The sequence below is a fragment of the Balaenoptera musculus genome, chromosome 11, assembly GCF_009873245.2.
Source record: "Balaenoptera musculus isolate JJ_BM4_2016_0621 chromosome 11, mBalMus1.pri.v3, whole genome shotgun sequence".
In the NCBI taxonomy this organism is placed as follows: Eukaryota; Metazoa; Chordata; class Mammalia; order Artiodactyla; family Balaenopteridae; genus Balaenoptera; species Balaenoptera musculus.
In genome coordinates, this window is record NC_045795.1 from 60496734 (window position 1) to 60509728 (window position 12995).

Sequence of the window (12995 nt, forward strand, 5' to 3'; positions counted from 1 at the left end):
GAGCAAAAAAGGGGGAGGGACAGGCTTGACAGAGGAAAAGAGGGAATATGGAAAGAAGGGTTTAGTTTTGGGTGTATCAATAGTTCTTCCCGGGCTTCCCTGGTGGCGCAGCGGTTGAGAATCTGCCTGCCAATGCAGGGGACACAGGTTCGAGCCCTGGTCTGGGAAGATCCCACATGCCGTGGAGCAACTGGGCCCGTGAGCCACAACTACTGAGCCTGCGCGTCTGGAGCCTGTGCTCCGCAACAAGAGAGGCCGCGAGAGTGAGAGGCCCGCGCACCGCGATGAAGAGTGGCCCCCGCTTGCCACAACTATAGAAAGCCCTCGCACAGAAACGAAGACCCAACACATCCATAAATAATAAATAAATAAATAAATAAAATAAAAATAGTTCTTCCCTTTATATAGCTGAGTAGTGTTCCATTGTACAGCTTGTCTATTCATTCACCAATTGATGGACACTTTGGTACTTTCCAGTTTGGGAATATTATGAACTGAAGCTTCTAAAAATATTCTTGTACATATCTTTGGTGAATACGTGGACAAATTTCTGCTCAGTGTATATTTAGGAATAGAATTCTTGGGTCATAGGACAATTTCAATAATTTTAATTCTGGCATTTCTATTTGATTCTTGTTTATATATTCCAGTTATCTTGTGAAATTCTCTTTTCTTGAACATATTATTTATACAACTTTTAATGTCCCTCTCTGATAGCTCCAATGATGTCTCTTCTGGGCATCTGCTTCTAATTTTTGTTTTTCTCTTGGTCCAGTTTCTTAGGAAGACTTTTTAATTTCTTATTGAGTGCTATATATTGTGTGTCAAACTGTAGAAACTCTGAATGGTGTTTTCTTTCTCTAAAAACGCTCAACCACTCCTCTGGTAAGGGAAAAAGAGAGGCGATGTGGAGCCTTGTAAGTCAGAATGTGATTCTCTGTGAAGTGGGCATCACTGGGTGGTCGTGAGCAGATGAGGTAAATGATTGGATGTACATTTCAGAAAGTCATGAGGTGATGAATTACCTTAATCCAGTCAGGGACTGAGCTAATTCAAGGTTGGGTTGCACTTTGGGCACAAGTTAGTCTACCTCTGGTTCCCTCTGCTTCTGCCGTGTGGTCCTTTGGGGTTTCTAATTGAGCTCCTGGATTGTTAATTGGTCCTCTCTCTCATGGCCAGTTCTAACCTCAATTTTTAATTTTCTCAGTACTATGAAAGTGTAGAAAATTCTGCTTTGCCCTTTGTCTTTCCTCCCAGTGTCTTATATTTCTTCCCTGCAGTTTAAAAAGTTGACAAATGCCTCCAGGAAAACTGACAGCATCAGACTCACTTCGAAGTCCCGACTTCTCTCTCTGGGGTCTTGTGGCTATTTGGGCAGTCCCAAACTCCACTTTTTGCCCCCAGGTCTCTGAGATTGCTAGAATTTCTGCTTGGTTCTCTGCCTGTAAACAGCGGCTCTCTATCTTTCTTTGCCTTCTACCTGAGTCAGTGCCAAGAATTGGCAAATTCCCTGAAGGCAGAGTAGTTCTAGAATGTTTGCTCACCAATCTGCAATTCCGTTCCTCCAGAATCCTGACCCAGAGTCCTGTTTGCTCAGCAGTTCTCTGTGGTCTCCAAACAGATGAAATTTTGTATTTTATCCAGCTACTCTGGTCAATCTTACGAGAGCATCAGTCTGTTGCAAGTCACTGCATCATATCTGGAAGTGGAAATCCCCTATCATTTAATTTCAGTAACTGTTCATCATGTAGCACGTCTTCATTTTTAATCTTACTTCACTATTTTTTAAATGCCCGTGTATCTATCACTTTTCATCGTTATTTTAAAAACCCTAGTTATTGGGCTTCCCTGGTGGTGCAGTGGTTAAGAATCCACCTGCCCATGCAGGAGACACGGGTTCGAGCCCTGGTCTGGGAATATCCCACATGCCGCGGAGCAACTAAGCCCGTGCACCACAACTACTGAAGCCTGTGCTCTAGAGCCCACGAGCCACAACTACTGAGCCTGTGTGCCACAACTACTGAAGCCTGTGTGCCTAGAGCCCGTGCTCCGCAACAAGAGAAGCCACCGCAATGAGAAGCCTGCACACCACAACGAAGAGTAGCCCCTGCTTGCCGCAACTAGAGAAAGCCTGTGCACAGCAATGAAGACCCAATGCAGCCATAAATAAATAAATAAATAAATAAATAAATAAATTTTAAAAAATAATAAAAAAATTAAAATGGTTGTGGAAACATGCACAGTTTTCAGAAAGCACTCAACCAATGTGCTAAAAAAAAAAAAAAAAAAAAGCAAAAAAAAAACCCTAGTTATTAAAAAAAGTATATGGGATTCAGCCAACAGTGCACCAAGAAGAAACTACAGAAAATGTGTATTTTCATGTTCAAACAAAAGCAAATAAAAAATTAAGTTAATAAACATTTGACTCACGAAGTTAGAATAAACAAAACAAATCTGAAAAAGAGCAGGAGGATTACATCAAGGTTAAAGAAGTTATTAAAGAATTTTAAAAAACAAATACACTAAGAGAATGAAAATACAAGCCAGAAACGCATAAATGGAATCCCCCCCAAAAAATGGTTATGAAGAACCTAGGGGCAGGACAGGAATAAAGATGCAGACGTATAGAATGGACTTGAGGACACGGGGAGGGGGAAGGGTAAGCTGGGACGAAGTGAGAGAGTGGCATGGACTTATATATACTACCAAATGTAAAATAGATAGCTAGTGGGAAGCAGCTGCATAGCACAGGGAGATCAGCTCGGTGCTTTGTGACCACCTAGAGGCGTGGGATAGGGAGGGTGGGAGTGAGATGCAAGAGGGAGGAGATATGGGGATATATGTATATGTATAGCTGATTCACTTTGTTATAAAGCAGAAACTAACACACCATTGTAAAGCAATTATACTCCAATAAAGATGTTAAAAAGAAAAAAGAAAAGAAAATACAAGCCAGAGTTGGGGAGAAAAATCTTTGCAAAACACATGTCTAATAAGGGACTGATATCCGAATATACAAAGAATACTTGAAACTTAACAATAAAAAAATGAACAACCCAATTTAAAAATGGGCAAGAGGTCTGAACAGACACCTCACCAGAGAAGATATACAGATGGCAAATAAGCACATGAAAAGATGTTCAATATCATATGTCATTAGGGAATTGCAAATTAAGACTACAGTTAGATACCACTACACACCTATTAGAATGGCCAAAATTCAAAACACTGACAATACCAAATGCTGGTGAGGATGTGGAGCAACAGGAACTCTCATTCATTGTTAGTGGGAATTCATAATGGCCACTTTGGAAGACAGATTGGTAGTTTCTTAGAAAACTAAACATACTCTTACCATACTATCCAGCAATCATGTTCCTTGGCATTTACCTAAATAAACTAAAATATATGTCCACACAATCACTTGCACATGAATGTTTATAGCAGATTTATTCATAATTGCCAAAACTTGGAAGCAACCAAGATATACTATTTTTAGGTGAATGGACAAACTGGTACATCCAAAAAAAATAGAGTAATATTCAGTGATAAAAGGAAATGAACTATCAAAGTACGAAAAGACATGGAGAAAAGTTAAATAGATATTACTAAGTGAAAGTGAAAGAAGACAATCTGAAAACACTAAGTACTGAATGATTCCAGCTCTATGATATTCTGGAAAAAGCAAAACTCTGGAGGCAGTAAAAAGATCAGTGGTTGCTAGTAGATCAGGAGAGGGAGGGATGAATAGGTGAAGCACGGGAGATTTGTAGGGCAGTGAAACTATTCTATGATATTGTAATCGTGGATATGTGACATTATACATTTGTCAAAACCCAGAGATTATACAATATTATAAATGAGCTCTGATATAAACTTTGGACTTTATTTAATAATCTATCAGTATTGGCTCATAAGTTATATCAAATGCACCATACTAATGCAAGATGTTAATATTTAAAAGCAAAACTATGTGTGTGTTGGGAGGGGGCAGCAGGTATGGAAACTCTGTACTTAATGTTAAATTTTTCTGTAAGCCTAAAATGCTGTAAAAAATAAAGTCTATTAATTTTTTTGAAGTGAACATAATAAAATAGAACTGATAAATTAGGTTTCCCCAGGGGCAGGGAAAACAATAATAAACAGGACTAAATTCTGTTACAATTAACAAAGAACGAAAAATAGTTAACACTCATCATACACCAACACTGCTCTAAGCACTACACAACAGCCCTAAGACATCAGAGCATATTACTATTCCCATTTTGCAGCTGAAGAAACAGCCAGGGCAGGTTTGCATAACTCATCCCAGCTCACACAACTTGCCCAAAGGTCACATAGCAAGTGATGGGGCTGGGTGTTAACCCAGTTCATGTTGCTCCAGAGTCTGTCCTCTTACCTACCAAGAAGTACTGCCAGAACATAGTGAGTAGTCAGTACTGCCAGAACCTACGATTGCAGAGAACGCCCACGTAAATATACAGCATTTCTTAACAGTCGTATAAGAAATAGACTTTGTTGGGACTTCCCTGGTGGTCCAGTGGTAAAGAATCCGCCTTCTAATGCAGGGGGCTCAGGTTCTATCCCTGGTCAGGGAACTAAGATCCTACATGCCACGGGGCAACTAACCCCGTGTGCCACAACTATTGAGCTCTCGCGCCTCAAATAGAGAGCCCACATGTTGCAAACTACAGAGCCCACGCGCTCTGGAGCCCATGTGCCACAACTAGAGAAGAGAAAACCTGCATGCCACAACTAGAGAGAAGCCCGTGTGCTGCAGTGAAGAGCCTGTGCGTGGCAACAAAGACCCAACACAGCCAAATAAATAAATAAATAAATATTAAAAAAAAAAAAAAAAGAAATAGACTTTGTTGGTGACTAAACATAGTAATAAACATAGAAATAAAATTGAAAATCTGGAAGAAATTGATATGTGACCGTGTGACAGAAACATTCTTGTCTGGGACCCCTGCCCACCCCTCATCCATATGGATTTCTGGGAACTGCCCTAGTTTTCATTGTGCTGCACCCTCTGGCAGTCACTCCTAATTCTCCCAAACCCCAGTCCCTAACAACCACTAATCTACTTTCTGTCACCATAGATTTGTCTATTCTGGACGTATCATATAACGGGAATCCTACAATATTTGGCCTGCTGTGCCTGGCTTCTTCACTGAGCATCATGTTTTCACGGTTCATTCATGTTGTAGCATGTGTCAGCCCTTCCTTCCTATTTTTTGCTGAATAATATTCCATTACGTGGACATACCACATTTCATGTATTCATTCCTCAGTTGATGGACATCGGATTGTTCCCACTTTGTTACTATTTTCATTTCTCTTGGGTATAAATCTAGGAGTGGAATTGCTAGGTAATATGATGACTCTGTTTAACTATGTGAGGAACTGCCAAACTGTTTTCTGAAGTTGTTCTGCACCATTTTACGTTCCCACCAACAGTAGATGAAGATTCCAATTTCTTCACATTGTCACCAACACTTGTTATTATCTGTCTTTTTGATTATAGCCATCCAAGTTTGTGTGAAGTGGTGTCTCACTGTGGTTTTGGTTTCATTTTCCTGATGGTTAATAGTGTTGAACATCTTTTCATGTACTTATTGGCTATACTTATAGCTTTTTTGGAGAAATATCTATTCAAATGCTTTGCCCATTTTTTTATTTTATTGAAGTATAGTTGATTTACAATGTCATGTTAATTTCTGCTGTTATGCATATATATATATATTCAGTTATGCATATAAATATTTGTTTTCATATTCTTTTCCATTATGGTTTATCACAGGATATTGAATTTAGTTCCCTGTGCTATACAGTAGGACCTTGTTGTTTATCCATCCTGTATATACTAGCTTGCATCTGCTAATCCCAAACTCCCAATCCATCCCTCCCCCAACCCCCTCTCCCCCTTGGCAACCAAGTCTGTTCTCTGTGTCTGTGAGTCTGTTTCTGTTTCATAGATAAGTTCATTTGTGTTATATTTTAGATTCTACATATAAGTGATATCATATGGTATTTGTCTTTCTCTTTCTGACTTACTTTGCTTAGTATGACAGTCTCTAGGTCCATCCATGTTGTTGCAAATGGCATTATTTCATTCTTTTTTATGGCTGAGTAATATTCCATTATATATATATATATATATATATATATATATATATATATATCTCACATCTTCTTTATCCATTTATCTGTCAATGGACATATAGGCTGTTTCCATGTCTTGGCTATTGTAAACAGTTGCTTTGCCCATTTTTGAAGTGGGTTAATTGTCTTTTTTTACTGTTGAGTTGCAAGAGTTCTTTATATGTTCTGGATACAAGTCCCTTATCAGACATATGGCTTGCAATATATTTCTTTGGACATTAAAAGTTTAAGATGTTTATAGTTGATTCAATTTATAGGAGTGTGAGTCTTTTAGAGCACAAATATCTTGTTTTCACAAGATTGAGTTATTGATAGACAAGGAATGTATAAAGTTTGTAAACTATTTTACTAGATTATAAACTAATCTCCAAAGATCTATGTTTGATAATTAAACTTTCCATATTTCACTTCAGTAATTTAATTTAATAAGGAATGATTTAATTTTTCTCTGTGTCTTAAGAATTTTGTTAATAATGCATCGTCCTCAGAGCCGAGTAACTATGTCAGAACCTTGGAAGAAAAATTGACTGTATACTGCATTTTTAAAAAGAATTTGATCAACATTATGCCCTGATTCCCTTTTGTCTAGCCCAGGCCTCCGTTCAACAGAGGCCCATATCAAAAGTCACACAAGGGTGTCCTAGTGCACTGTCCTAGGAAATCAATCAATAAAGAGACTGTAGAAATGAGCCCTGCAGCAGATTCTCACACTCAAAACATTCCTTTATTCATTCAACAAATATCTATCAATATTTGCTACGTGCCAGACACTGTTCTAGACACTAGGATGACAATGGAGAGTGAAAACAAATATTGTCTCCACGTTAGTGGGGAAGACAGGTTAATGAAATAACCACACAATGGAATGTAGCATCGCAATTGTGACAGGGCTGTGCCAGAGCACGGTTAGAGGTGATCAAGGAGAACTACTTGGAGGCAGTGACATCCAAGCTTTTTCTGAAGATAGGACTGGTGTTAACGAAAGGGAAGCCTGAGAGCCTCTCGCTGCACTGAGCTGACCCTGAGAAGAGGGATCCAGGGATAGGTGAGGAGCAGAGATCTCCAGTGAGCGCTCCCTGAGAAGGTGTTCCAGGTGAGGCTGGAGATGTAAACACAAGCTTGCAGGTGAAACAGTCTTGGTCCAGATCTCACTCTGTGTACCTCCAGCTGTGTGGCTTTGGGAAAATCATTTAATCTCTCTGATCCTGCTAAATGAGAATCTTCCTACCAAAAGGATTGCTATGAGGATTAAAGGAGATGCAGAAATAAAATGCCCAGGGGCTTCCCTGGTGGCGCAGTGGTTGAGAATCTACCTGCAGATGCAGGGGACACGGGTTCGAGCCCTGGTCTGGGAAGATCCCACATGCCGCAGAGCAACTGGGCCCGTGAGCCATAACTACTGAGCCTGCGCGTCTGGAGCCTGTGCTCCGCAACGAGAGGCCGCAATAGTGAGAGGCCCGCGCACAGCGATGAAGAGTGGCCCCCGCTTGCGCAACTAGAGAAAGCCCTCGCACAGAAACGAAGACCCAACACAGCCAAAAATAAATTAATTAATTAATAAATAAAGCCCTTACTTCTAAAAGAAAAATACAAAAAAAATAAAAGAAATAAAATGCCCAGAACAGTGTTTTGCCTCTAGTGACCACGCCAAATATTTGGGAGAAAATATAAGCCAGTACGAGACTACAGTGCCTGTCCTTGCCTCTGGCTCCCCCACCTCGCCTCTGTTGCAGTCATGGGCCCCTGGCTCTTGATGCCAACCTGAGAAGCCCTTGAGCCCCTCATTGCTTCCCCTGCTTAAGTCACAACTTTCCTCCTCCAACGTATGTAGCTTTTGCTCCACCGCCCTCTAGTATTTTCTTTTCGAGGTATCAGTAGGGAATATTTTAAAGTACTATACTTCATATTTCTGAAGAAGTTTTTAATAATCTTTTCCTTCTGAATAGAAATGCACCATCTCCTTATGGTAGAAAGTTTTGAAAATAAGGAAAAAGTTATGTACCCATTTTTTATCAAATATTTATTGAACAGCTACTAGGTACCAGGCCCTGTTCTGAGCACTGGGCACACAATAGCCAACAAAAGCAGGCACTGTCGCTGCCTTCATGGAACGTGGGTTCCAGTGCGGGAAGACTGACATTTGTCACCAGGGTTCAAGGTCTTGGTTTTATTGGGGACTGGGCTGCATTTTCTGAAGTTTCTACAACTTGCTTACAGATGTCTTCTTGCCCTGGTATTGGCAGAGTTCCCTACAGGGTATCTGAATTATTCTTGTATGTGTAAAGCTCATCAGATTCTCTGTTGTTTCATCACTTTGGGCTTTTTCTTACCACATAGGATTTCCTGATAAAAGAAATGACATCCAGGATCTGCTTGATGGCTTTAACCATACTATGATCTGTGGACTTGCTGGTTTTAACATGCATAATTCTTCCCTAACGATGACTCCAGCATTCTGCCAGGCTAGCCATATGAAACTCAGTTTGATCAGTTGTTCATATCCACTATATTCCACATATTCAAAGAAGATGTTGATTCTTTATTTCCCATGACTGATCTAATATCGTCCTTAAGTCCCCACCCACTGGGTTGCAAGGAAAACCAAACAAACCAATAAACAAACCTTAAATCTTCCAGTGGATGGTTTCTCGGTCTCTTCTGGTTTAAACCATTTCCTTTTGATCCCTGAATCTTTGGAGGGTAGATATTCAAGGAATTTGAAGATCCTCTCCTTATCACAGAAGTTCTTCCCTTCTATCTCCTTTTTCTCAACTTGGCAAATGGGTGTATGGGGAAACTTAGGAATCTACCTTCTATGGGAGAGGAGATGCCTCTTTACACCCTATATTCTGGGTCTGTATACACTCCAGTTAAGGTATCGGATCTTGCTTATCTCTGGGCAGAGCCTCTGTTCTCCCTGGGGCCACTGACCATGTCACTGGTTCTATCCAACCTTTGGGCTGATAAGAAAGTTCTTCAGATTCATCAGAGACCAAGACTCCTTCAAGTTTTCACTTCTGCTGTCCTAAGGGATAATCCAAGATATCTTTATGTCTACATTCCAGTCAGCAGAAAGGAGAAAGGGGGAAGGGAAGTGCAAGCCACTCCATTTAAAGATGGCTCCAGGAAGTTTCACATACTACTTCCATTTATATTCTATTGGCCAGAACTTTGTCACCTGGCTAAACCTGGTGCAAGTCAGGCTGGTCAGGACTAATGGTTATTCTGGGTGGCCATAAGCCCAGATAATATATAGAGGTTCTACTCAGAGGAAGAAGGCGAGATACCAAGGGTACCGGTAACTCGTTTTCCATCTGTAAAGTAGGACAACACTGAAACTGTGCTCAAACTGATAAGAACTCAATCCCTAGAATCCCTTCTTGAGGGAATTTTCCTGGGACCACTCCTGATACCCAAAACTATACCAATCAAGGTCCTAAGGAAGCACTCTAAATATTTGAAATAGGAAATTTAATGCAGGAAGTTTTTTAAATTTTATTTTTATTATTATTATTATTTTTGGCTGCATTGGGTCTTCATTGCTGCGCGTGGGCTTTCTCTAGTTGTGGCGATCAGGGGCTACTCTTTGTTGTGGTGCGCGGGCTTCTCATTGAGATGGCTTCTCTTGTTGTGGAGCAAGGGCTCTAGGTACGCGGGCTTCAGTAGTTGTGGCACGCAGGCTCAGTAGTTGTGGCTCATGGGCTCTAGAGGGCAGACTAGTAGTTGTGGTGCACGGGCTTAGTTGCTCCGCAGCATGTGGGATCTTCTCAGACCAGGGATTGAACCTGTGTCCCTGCATTGGCAGGTGGATTCTTAACCACTGTGCCACCAGGGAGGTCCCTAATGCAGGAGGTTTTACATGGGTGATAGAAAAGCTGAGAAGCTAAACTGAGATGGTAAGGCAATCCATAAAGTAACCTCATCAGGAAACTACTTCCAGTTTCCTCTTGCTCATCAGAACCAATCACCCCAGACCGTTATCAGCCCTGTTTCAACGACTGTTTTGCCTGTTGTTTCAATGGCATGAGGAATCCAACCTGATCAGGGGATGGCCTGTGTTTCAGATTTAATGGGGCCATTCTGTGTCCCCTGGTGAAAGCATCCCTCCCTTGGGAATGAAGACCTTCAGATCAACAGAACCCAAGGTTCTGGAACGGGAAGTGAAGACTCTGCCAGTGGGTTATTAAGTGTAATGATGAGAGGGATCACTACTACTGTGTTACCTTGTTCTCAAGCTCTGTGTGTCAGTTGCAGGTTGAGAAGATATACCACGTTCTGGAAGACAGCACCCCAACCATGCAGGTTTCCCAGTTAGCAACACCACCACTTTAAGTGGACAGCTCCTTCTTGGTGATGAAGTAGACGGTGAGTCCAGAGAACTCCAAAGGTGAGAGCAAAGTGTCATAACTTTTATGCTGTGAAACGGGTTGCTCAGACAGATGCTGTGTTGTGAGGGATATCTGATGGGTTCTAAGGCACTCAGTGAGTCCATGGATGGTGGTGCTGGTGCCAGCAGAGAAGGCAAGTCCATTCTCTAAACAGAAGTTATTCCAGTGAGGACAAATCACTGCCATTCCCATGATGAAATTGGTCCAATCTTATCAACTTAATGTTCCCCAGTCTTTCATCAAGATTTGTATTATTAAAAAAAGAAAACTACAAAAATTTGCATTGTTGATCGCTCTAGAAATAAATTCATCTACTGTGTGTATGTGTGTGTGTGCACATGCAAGCTTATTTGCATCTTTTTTTAGAGGGGAAATTTTTTGAGGAAAAAAACGCAATAACCTGGATAATTCAAAAGAAAATAGGAAGTCCTAAAAAGCTGATTTTTTTTTTTCAAGAAAGACGCCTTGCTCAAATATAGAATTATTCCCTGCTCCCCACCGCCAGCCTTCATGCCAAGTGTAGTCAGTAGCCTAGCACTCTCAGAAATAGCAGTCTAGTAGTTTCATAGATTTTTTTAAGTCTTGAGCCAGATGTTAAACATCCTGCTGAAAGTACTACTTGTTTTAGTAAACTCTTAGCTATACTTGCAGCAGATGGCTTGCTTGGGATGAGGGCACCAACCTATTTCAAGTAATTTTGTGTCTGTGGAAAAGTTTTCAGACCATGACAGGAACTTGGGAATTAAGTTTTCGAGGAGATGATAAAGTTGTAATTTTGCTTTTGCTATATAAGGTCTTTATGATATATTCAACCATGTAGGCAGAATCTGATATTTGGCATTGCTTGAGATATTCATCCATTTGCTCTTTTTTAAATACAAGTTTTTGAAAAGCTTCGATTACTTCATCTTAATTTACCCTTAGGTTTTATTTTTGTTTCCTTGCTCACACATTTTGCTCTTTCTTGGCACTTCCCTGCTAAAAGGACTCCTAAATAAGCATCATATACTGACTGCTTTGCCCACAACTTTGTCTAGATTCTGAGTTAGAGCTTAGAGCTGACAGAACCACATTGAGCCAATTATTTAATTAAGAAATAAGAATATTAAATGTTGAGCACTCCTCTCCCTCAAATAGGCATGCTAGCTGAGGATTCCAACTGATTATGAATTAAGGACTCATAATGTACATCAGTGATATTGCCCAGTTTTAAGGTCCAACCCCCAGATTTATAGTCCAGAGACTCAATGTTTTCAGTATCCCAAAGATGACCATGGTCTCAAGAACAAGCTCACACATGTCGTACTCTCAGGAGACTGGTAAAAGGAGGATTTCAGACTGTTTTCTTTATATAATTATGACAGCTCTGGGAGTGAACCTGAGCCCTGTAAGCCATTTGATTCAGCAGTGAAGTAGAAGTTCTATGTCTGGCTTTGCTAGCCTTCAAGGAGGAGATCCTGCCATTACCTAGGTATAAGACCTTAGCAAGGCACATTGTGATTGGATTAGAAGACCTGGGGTCCATCTCATGACAATTCTAAAGCTCCCAAATATTTACATCCAAATGCAGGACTTACAGACTTATTTGTTGTCAACATCTGATGCCAAAAAGTTGGTTGTAGAGAACAAAATAGAGAAGAACTTAAAGGTAGGACAAAAGGTGGTTTCACATATAATAAAAATCGAGTCGACTTCAGAGAGATCATACAAGCATGCCTCAATGTCTTTCATCTTAAGCAAAACAAAACAAACACTCCTTTGACTCCTTATCTACTTCCAGATGTGGCCATATTTCTACCTTCTTCAAAGCCAAACCACAAAATAATTGTCTACTCAGTGTTTCCATTTCCTCACTACCTGGTTTCTCTCCTTCCCTCTCCAATCTGGCTTCTCCCCACTACTTTCCTGAAATTTCTTCTGCCAAAAATCACCAACAACCTCCACACTGCCATATATAACGGATACCTTTCAGTTGTCATCCTGACCTCTCAGTAGCATCTGACGTAGTTGACCTCGTAGTGGTTTTCACGAAACACTCCCTTCTCCTGGGTTCCATGACACCACCCACTCTTAAGCTTATTGATCACATATTGGCTGACTGACTTCTTTCCTATTACCCTTCTCCTAGCTACTTCTAAGGGTTGGATTTCAAATTTCAGTTCTCAACCATATTATTTGTCTTAATGCTGTTCTCCTGGTGGCATATTATTTGATTGCCCCCAGTTTGGGTAATACGCCTATCCTACTGGAAGTCATGATTAAAATCCCCAATAGTTGTACATGGAATGGACAGGAAGCTCTCCAAAGGAATCAGAAGGAGACTGAGTGAGAAAGACGTTGGGTGAGCAGCTCTAACCCATTGCGCTCAGATCAGCTGGAAAATTACTAACAGGCTCTCCTCCCACGAACTAACCCTATGGAAAAGTGGGCCCAAATGCTGGG